The 10,022-nt window shown below is 40.9% G+C and overlaps 1 long non-coding RNA gene across 2 annotated transcripts; it reads right to left on the bottom strand.

Moving 5' to 3' along the window:
* Window positions 1-4,944: 4,944 nt before the first annotated feature.
* Mark3-ps1 (microtubule affinity regulating kinase 3, pseudogene 1) lies at window positions 4,945-6,512 on the bottom strand. 2 transcript variants are annotated; one of them, XR_010062968.1, is made up of 4 exons: window positions 6,366-6,512; window positions 5,737-5,853; window positions 5,521-5,580; window positions 4,945-5,133 (listed from the first exon to the last, which is right to left on the bottom strand). It is a non-coding gene; the product is annotated as a microtubule affinity regulating kinase 3, pseudogene 1 (long non-coding RNA). The 2 variants fall into 2 exon arrangements; XR_010062967.1 differs by having other exon boundaries at window positions 5,737-5,878; window positions 6,366-6,506.
* Window positions 6,513-10,022: the final 3,510 nt, after the last annotated feature.

A 10,022-nucleotide genomic window follows, 5' to 3' on the forward strand; every position in this document is an offset into this window, starting at 1 on the left:
GGCCAATTAGGTCGACTAGTACTGTATGTCAAATTCTTTTAGAATTACAAAAATTGATTTGTGCCAGAAAAAATAAATTTTTCATACAACATATTCAAGCTCATACTAATTTGCCTGGTCCAATGGCCAGTAATAACGCCCTGGTGGATGCTAGTACTCGTAGAGAGTTTATTTTTCATGCAGCTCCAGTTGATCTCGCTAGAGAATTTCATCAAAAGTTTCATGTTCCTGCTTTCACTCTTCAACAAAAATTTAAAATCTCTAGAGCTTCAGCTCGTGATGTGGTATTAAGTTGCCAGAATTGTGTTCAGTTTCACCACCCTCCTCAGGTGGGAATTAACCCTCGTGGTCTGATTCCGCTAAAACTTTGGCAGATGGATGTCACACACATATCTCAATTTGGAAATTTAAAATATGTTCATGTTTCTGTTGATACCTGTTCTGGTATTATATATGCCATGCTGATGATTGGTGAAAAGGCTTGTAATGCCATTAGTCATTGCTTAGAGGCGTGGGCAGCCTGGGGAAAGCCTGATAGTCTCAAGACAGACAACGGGCCTGCCTACACAGCAAAGTCCTTTCAGGCATTTTGCCAAACAATGCAGGTCAAACATACTACAGGATTGCCATACAATCCCCAAGGTCAAGGAATTGTGGAAAGAGCGCATTGTACCTTAAAAGAGCTCTTACAAAAACAAAAAGGGAGAATTGCCTATGGCAGAACACCAAGAGAACAGTTGTCTTTAGCTCTTTTTACTCTAAATTTCTTAATTTTGGATGCACATGGCCGCTCTGCTGCGGATCGCCATGCTGCTACTAAACCTATGTCTAATGCAGATGTAAAGTGGAAGGATGTCTTAACTGATGAATGGCATGGCCCAGATCACGTAATTTCGAGATCTAGGGGAGCTGTTTGTGTTTTTCCACAGAATCAAGACAATCCAATCTGGGTGCCTGAACGTTTGACTCGCAAACTGCCTCCTGCTATTCCTGAAGATGAGACTACGAACCCTACTATTACTACTGGGAATGGTAATCCAGGTTGATTCACTCACTCTGTGGGCTATTGCTAGATCCTGGCCAGTACCTATGCCAGTTTATAGCAATTCTACTGTCTTGTCAGCCTTTCTCTCCACATCCTGTTTGCATGATGTTCCTTGTATAGTGCCAAATGGAGAATTTCCACAACGGTATACTGCCACTAATCTTTCTTTATTACATACATTATGTTTCACTCTTAAAAATTCCTCCCAGGCTTGTATATGGCTGCGAAGGACAACATTGGCTAATTGGTTAGATCCTGTGAGCAATAGTGCTATGGGTACTGGAACCATCCTGGCTGCTTTGAGTCAAATTACCCAAGGAGCCTCTTCAGGCAGTGGAGACACATCAGTCAATAATTCTGCTGAGTTGAACATTACAACTTTAATTATGATACATAATTGTAGTTTTCCATATATTACTCCTCTGCAAGCTAACTTTTCTCAGTATTCTCAACAGAGCAAAGAAATCTCGAATTATCTGAAAGGAAACTGGTCCATGAAAGCAGAGAAATTATTGAGACAATTGCTGATGCAGATTGCTGTCCTTAACAACACTAGAATGGAACCCATCACGTTTGGAGATTTCACCTCATGGATTACCAATGTTTTCTCCTTTTTTAAAGAATGGGCTGGCATGTTTGCCTGGGGAGCCATTGTCCTCTTGGGATGTGGAGTATGTGTATGGCTTTTTTGCTGTTTACAATGAGAGCATGCCAGACACAAAGCGATTGTTTACCAAGCTATGGTTGCCATTGAAAGTGGTACATCTACCAACATATGGCTGGCCTCTTTGAAAAATTAAGAGTTCTCCCTAGATCGTATTTTGTCACTGTCATGTGAAGTCTTTGTATCCAGAGATGGGCAACTTTCCTCGGGCTTGGACCAACCTAAGACACTGGCCCAGTGGTGATAGGGTTACCCAAGGACGGATAATTCCGAGTCTTGGAGAGGAATGACCTAAGGTAGGAGCAATGACATGTATTCAAGTGACACCCAGATCTAGACCAGTCATTTTTAGAAAACAAAAAAGAGGGAGATGTAGGGAGCGGCTAAAGATGGCGCCGACATCCAGTGGTCGTTGGTGATAAACACCTGTAATGAGCATGTGTTGGCATTTCTCTGGCAGTTATCAGGCCAGGGTGATATTCATGCTAATAAGGTATTTCATACTCCACCAATCCCCAGAGGACAAGTTTACAGCCACAGCCTGTCTTGTATATAAGGCTAGTGCCTTTGTTCCTCAGGGTCCCCTGTATCAAGAATGAGGTGTTCCTGCAATAAAGGCTGTTGAGAAGAATCCAACGGTGTTGCGTCTTCCTTGCTTATCCAGGTGGGCGCTTCAGAAGTGTGCCTCAGACATCTGAGAACATCTATCAGGGTATAAAAACTAATTTTGCTGTAGGTGGAATATGTTCCCTTAGCATACTTCTGTGAATCTGTTAATAAAAGCAACACAGTCAAGGATTGATGTTGCTGTTGTTTTTGTTGTTGCTGTTTGGGCTGTTTGCCTGTTGGTTTTTCATTTGGTGTGTCTCTTTCCATCAATTGTGATTTTATATGTTGTTTGTGTTTTGTGTTTGCCATTAAGGCCATCTTCAGTTTTATATGATTACATAGGTGTCCAGTTTAAGCAAGAGCAGTTGAGCAGTTGTCTGCCTAGAATTTATGCAATCAAAAGAAAAGAAAAACAGAAACTCATTAAAAGTTAAAGTGCATCAATGTCAAGGAAACCTGATAAGAACTGTCCAACCCAAGTAGGCTTGAGTCCCTGAAAAGTCCTCCTTGTTTTTGTCTGAGTACCTCAGTCTGGTCTAGTGGCTAGGGCAAGCATGGAACCTGTGAAATAACCTGTGAGTTACACATTTTGGGGTGGGAAGCTAGAGTCCACTGGGACTTTTCCTGAAGCAGAGTGGAATAACACACCACACTCTTCACAGATTACGAGGGAAAAAGATATTGGTCCCACTAGAGCTTAGGGCTGTTCAGGGGATAGTACAGATGAAAAATAGTAATGTGTTTCTCAAGGGTAGAATGTAATAAGAATGTTACTGTTAAAATCAGCAGATATTCCAGGATTAATATGCCAGGTTCCCTGTTGTCTTGCATTCAAAATAGGGGAGACATTTTTTGGAGGGACCATTCGTGTCAGTCACACAGAATGCTTTGTACCTTTTGTTGTGACATATGTTCGCACAATCTAGGATGAAAGAATGGAGGAGATGACATTGTACCAAAATGACAGTGGGAGGAACAGGGAAAGCTTCCCAGAAGCTGTCTTAAAGGGTGTGCAAGCCTGCTTAAATGAGCAAGAAGAAGCAAGGTGCAAATACTCAGAAATTGGAAGCAACCTTGAGGATTTGTCCAGGAAAGTTCAGACTCCAGGAAAAGGCTTGAAGCTGGCATAGGACAGGGCCACAACAGGTTCTAGACCCATTGTAACAGTCTCTAGTTGACTGTGGTCACAACATCTATCACTCCCTCACTGTGCAGCTCATTGTGCAAAGTGTAAAATCCTGTTGCCAAAGTGAATGTTATCCTTGACAGGACAAGCATAGAGAGGCAGGAAGTGAGTAACTAGAGGGCAGAATTGGTGGAGTGGGACCAACTGCCTCTGGAGTCACTCAACAGCTGTGATTTTATTAATCTTTTCTCTGAGTTGGCTATGAGGACTAAAGCAATGTAAACCTTAATGGTTTTGGCAGGAGAATGTGGGTGAAAGGAGAGTTATAAAAGGTTGGCATGAGCTGCCCTGTAGAGGAGTCCCACAAATACCCTTGCAGACCTCATCCTCAACCTGGGAACACATTTTAGGGCAGACTGACTAGGCATTCTTCTCTGGACAGATAAGTTTACCTCATTAAGAAGACCATGTTCCCTGCAGGAAACAAGGAACAAAGGACAGTTATTTCTCATAGGTCACTCTCTGATGGCTATCGAGGCCTGAGGAGAGATCACAGTGCTACTGTTCAACATACAACTTTGGGTACTTTTGCAACTTGACCTTTCCTCTGAGAAAGAAACAAAGAAAAGCCATGCTTTCCTGCCTGGGATTTTATCTGGACAGATATGTGCTAGCATCTAATCTCTTCCTGTGCAGGCCTTCATCATGGTGATCTTGTCTGGCTCCCCTGTACGGGTGTCTGATTCTTAGGAAAGCCAACTTCCAACCCATAGCTCATGAGCCACCGAGTTGTGACTGGCCCTCTTCCAACCTTCAAAGCAGAAATACATAGGAAGGAGGTAAAACACATGCCTCACTCTCACTAATCATAGGGCACATCATGATTTTGTTGATGGTGGGATTTCTAGTATTGATCATCAATACTTCAATGATGACCTTAGAAGATCAATGGAAACATAAAAAGGAATGCTAAAGTTTGTGCTGCTCAATAATCTGAAGTTTGACACCTGCAAAATGTTTGCCTCAGAAAGCCATGATCCTTGCCACCTTGAAGAACAGGAGGACCCCTAAACTCCAGATGTCCACAGGGCAGGTCTCATATTACTGTGCTTGCAAGAATTCTGGAGCACCATAAGGAAGTGTGTCCCAGAAATCTGCCAGCTTCTGCCCAGGCCAAAATCACATAGCTAGGCATTCCCACTGCTGTCAATTAAAAGCTTGCTGGCCTTTATGTCTTTGTGGAAAATGTGTTGGTCATGGCAGTACTGCACAGCATGTAGTATCTCGGCAAACATCCTTCGAACTTTGCATAGAGACTTTCCTCTAAAGACCCCACCTTCAATGACTTGTTCTAGTATCTTTCCATCTGAGGCATTATCCTTCAATTGGTAGGTGTTTTCTCTTGTCTGGACCATGTGGAACAGCTTGATAAAGTTAGGATGATTAAGTGATTTCATACTGCTGATTTTCCTACAGAAAAGCATGACATACATCTCGGCATTTTTGGAAAATGTTTACAGCCACACAGATCAGTGTGGGGACATGGAAAGCCAGTTAGACCTCTAAAACATTTCCTTCAACCAGAGTGGCCAACATCTTATAGTTAGTTGTGAAGTTCTCATCAGTAAGTTGCAGGTCAGCAGGTCCTGCTCCATGATCAGGCCCTTCATGATATGACTGGAACCAAAACTGCAATGATGAATTAAAAATAGGACATTTAAAATCATGCACAAGACAATGTTTATAGCTACAAATACCTCAAGAAGACAGGAAAAACAATTGAAAATATGTTAGATATGACATTTTGGTATCTTCATCTGACCATCCGTAACAAATATTTTCCTTCAATCATTACACACCATCATGGTTTGCAGTTAAAAATTGTGGTCCTTATATTTCATGACACTTACAGCCCCTTACCAAGATACTGCAGCACCGCAGCAGTAGCAAGAGAAAAGTTCCTTAGAAAGTGGGGTAGTTGTCACAGTCATAAATTAATAAATGTAATAAAAAGTAAACAAAAATGTCACACAACCTAGCCAAGCACATTGAATGCTTGGGAAGGCAATGAAATACCTTCTAAAGAAGTAGATACAAACTGTGAGCCAGATCTTGTTGACAGGCGCCAACTACAAACTGAAAGAACAAAACAAAGTATCACAGATAGTAAGAACTGATCATTGAAAAGGATAGCCTTCCTCTCCCCTGATCTCAGCATTCACTGTGAGCCAACACACCAAGAAAATCAGATTCAAAAGGAGTTGATAATACAACAGACACTTCAAAACTCACTATGTTCAGGCTGGGGAGCTGACTTTGGAGTTCACAATGTCGATGATTTCTGCAGAGGACCTGCATTTGGTTCTCAGGATACAGGTCAGGTAGTCCACAACTACCCTAAATCCAATCCTAGGAGATCATATACTTCTGGCCTCTGGAGGCATCCATACACAGTACAGTCACATATGCATAATATGTCACTTAAAAAGTTATACAGATCTTTTTATGTAATATTGTTTATGACCTTTGAAGGTCAGTACAGGACATCAGATTTTCTGGAAGTGCAACTACAGGTAGTTTTAATGAGAGTTTTGGTTTGTTTAAAACCACAATTATGGTATCTGGACATGTCATTGTTTTAATTCCAGGTGTGGGATAGAAACTCACAACCATGTCCAACTCCAGTTCCAGAAAATCTGATTTCCTCTTCTGACCTCCACAGAAGACACCAGGGACATGGTGCTCAAACATACATAAAGACAAAAATACGTTTAATGAAAATTAAATTCTCTAACTTATCAAACACAACTTAAAGTTAATAAAAAGTAGTATGGAAGATAATAAAGAACATGTAAAAATTAAATGCATAAATCAAGTCAGCAAATATGCAAATCACAATGAAAAAGATAAATCAAAGTCACCAAAGTGGAGAGAAGTGCACTATGTCAATGTTAAACAACTCCTGGAAGTTCCAGTAGAATCTCTCAGGAGCATCAAACTCTAGTAGCTTTTCAACCAAATGCCAACTTCAGTACTGTAAGGACAGGAGACAATCTCAGGCATTTCTGTTAGTGGACAGGTATCTATGATGTCCTAGAATGCTTCCTTGTGATGTCAGAGCATAAATGGACCAATGGTGGCTGGGCACAGCCCACAGGTTTTTCTGGCTTTCTGTTTCCAAGATTCTTCCTCAGTGGGGCAGTAAAGGGCTCCTTATACTCAAATGTCTGTCTCCAATATTGTCCATTGACCCATTTATTTTCCTGCTAGGCCCATAGCCCAAGGTCCTTAATTTTCCTCTAAAGGTGACATTGGGTGGGAACAATGTTCAAACACTGGACACACTGGGGAACTTTGAAACTGAAACTTTACTACAGACCTTTTCCATGTTAAACATGAAACAAGAAATCCTAAGAACGTCAATGAACTCCAGAGCTTTGTCTGTTCCTCACGTATGGGCTCTGGTATGCACTAGCTGGTAGATGGAGAGTGTTTTGTTTCTCACTTGGAATCCAAATTTTATAACTTTATAGTAACTCATTTCTATACTCAAAGTATTCAATTAATTATTTTTAAAACCAAATTAATGGATGGTAATCCATTAATTCTTAGTAAGGATGTTAGCTCCTTACTAAGTTGGGAGTTGTGAAAAAATGTTTTTTGTGGTACTCCAGGGAGTGAAACCATAATCTGTGGGGCTGCAAAGAAGAGGACACCATTCATCCCATGTCTTATTAGGACTGAGTCTTCTTATCAAAGCCCATGAACCATAGACAAGGGTTTGAATATTTAAGATGACCAAGGAAATACCTGTCAGCCAGGACACTATAAACAATAGAGATGAGAGATGGAACAATATTCTGGCAAGATAGGCCCTTCTATTGTCAAACAAATGTGAAAGATGGAATAATATCCTGGCAAAATTGGCCCTTCTACTCTGAAAATATTCCTTAGTTTTGTCCTTACAAACAACAGAAATTGGTTGCTTTTGCATCTGAATGTTGGCATGGCAAAAGCAAGATAACAGATTGCATAACAGAGTTGGTTTTTAATTGGCACTGTGGATGTATTCTAAGATAGTAAAAAGATAGCATGAAATCACTCATAGTGATGGTGAGGCAAGCATGTGCTCCAGAAGAACCTGTACCATGAAACCTAAAAGGAAAGCAAACAAAAGAAAAGAAAGGAGTGCTTTTGTTTTTTGAATGATCTACGTTCCCAATGCTTCAAAAAGTAATGGTTGTTGCTACACATGGGCATAGCCACAGATGAGTGTCACATCAAAGACTGAGGTACAAGAGCTGTGGTCAACCTTTACCATGTGCTTGAAGGTATGCTGCTGTCAACTCCTACCACAAGGCTTTAGATTTATACATTAATGGTACCTCAATGGTCACACCCAGAACAAGCTACCTGATAGATCCCAAGTCACTGACCTGTAGTATATCAGAGGCCAAGGAGAACATTCTCTCTTAATAAAATGTTCACAGTCATTTAGACAGAGCATATGTTGGCAAATTCCACACTAAACACTAGGTAGCAATTCTAACAGGCAGAACCATCATACAATAAAAGTGAGATACGGGTAATGTTCACCAATGAGCACCAAAGACTTTCTTTCCAGTAGTCTAATCAGAAAGTCATAGAAGATAGAAACATCCTCTCATCAACATCTTGCAGAACAGGAAGGAACTTGAAAAGGGATTTGCTGCTGTACCATGAAGTTTTTGCTCCCCACTGTCTCCCTTCCAACAGAAGAAAAGCCTAAGATTGAGGAAGAGTTTTACTGAAGTCTAGGTTGTAAATTTAGGGAGAGTGGTTGACATTAAAATTACCCTATGTGACTTTATGAAATTCATAGGCAAATGGAGGGAACTGGAAAATATCATCCTGAGTGAGGTAACCCAATCACAGAAAAACACATATGGTATGCAATCATTGATAAGTGGCTATTAGCCCAATTGCTTGAATTACCCTAGATGCACAGAACACATGAAACTCAAGACAGATGATCAAAATGCAAATGTGTCACTCTTTCTTTAAAAGGGGAACAAGAATACACTTGGCAGGGAATAGGGAGGCAAAGATTAAAATAGAGGCAGAAGGAACACCCATTCAAAGCCTGCCCCACAGGTGGCCCATACATATATAGCTACCCAATTAGACAAGGTGGATGAAGCAAAGAAGTGCAGGCCGACAGGAACCAGATGTAGATCTCTCCTGAGAGACACAGCCAGAATACAGCAAGTACATAAGCGAATGCCAGCCACTGAACTGAGAACGGGACCCCCATTGAAGGAATTTTAGAAAGGACTAGAAGAGCTTGAAGGGGCTCGAGACCCCATATGAACAACAATGCCAACAAGCCAGAGCTTCCAGGGACTAAGCCACTACCCAAAGACTATACATATACTGACCCTGGGCTCCAACCTCATAGGTAGCAATGAACAGCCTAGTAAGAGCACGAGTGGAAGGGGAAGCCCTTGGTCCTACTAAAACTGATCTCCCCAGTGAACGTGATTTTTGGGGAGAGGGCGGTAATGGGGGGAGGATGGGGAGGGGAACACCCATATAGAAGGGGAGGAGGAGGGGCTAGGGGGATGTTGACTCGGAAACCGGGAAAGGGAATAACACTCGAAATGTAAATAAGAAATACTCAAGTTAATAAAAAAAATAAATAAAAAAAATTACCCTGTGTTTTTCCTAAGAGTCAGATGTTTGGAGGTGAGTTTGGTGGAGTGCTGGGCAAGTCATTTCAAAACTAGGTAAATTTTCTTCCTGGACATGTTTTTTGAGCTTCTTATCCAGTAGAAGTCAAGGCCACAGGCATGACACTTTGCTTTAAAAAAATCATTATTGCCTCTACCTCCTGTGCATAAAAACATACCAGCTTTAGTGCAGCATTCACCCTCCTTAAGGCAGACTATAATCCCTGGAATGACAGCTACAGACAGATGTACCCAGATAGATAGAGATCAGGCTATGGTGGTCAACCAAGGAAAGTTCTTCCTGGAAATAAAAAAAAAAGTCTCTTTTCAGATTTACCTTTCTTCTGTCCTTGGATTGTTTTTAGATGCCCACTTCCATAATTAGCATCAAAATAATGGGATTTGAGCATTGCCTTTGCCCCTAACATGGAATCATGCCCTTTGCTTTTTATTCCTAAAATAACCAGCTAGGAGGAGGCTTTCTTCTAAAGTATAGAGACACATTGGTGCTCTTGCTTAAGAGACCATCTAATAGTTCCTGTCAGTCGTCTGAATAGGAAGACTTTAAGTAACTTGTCCTGTACTTGGAAACTAAGTGAACAAAAAAGGGAAACACTGAGGGAATTAGAAGATCTGGTCAAGAAGCAGTGTGATCACAGAGTTGAAGGTGGTCAAAATTCTTCATGTGCATGTATGGAAAAGTCACTTTGAGATTGCCCATGTAATGTAGTTAATATAAACTAATGTTCCTACAGTGAAAGAAATAAAATCAAGCAAAGTAAGACATTTTAAATGGAGTCAAAATCTAATTAACAGAGAAAATAAAAATGTCTATAGTCATACTTTAAGAAAGGACAGGAAGAAAAAGAT

Source organism: Rattus norvegicus, chromosome 1, assembly GCF_036323735.1.
Source record: "Rattus norvegicus strain BN/NHsdMcwi chromosome 1, GRCr8, whole genome shotgun sequence".
NCBI classification, from domain to species: domain Eukaryota; kingdom Metazoa; phylum Chordata; class Mammalia; order Rodentia; family Muridae; genus Rattus; species Rattus norvegicus.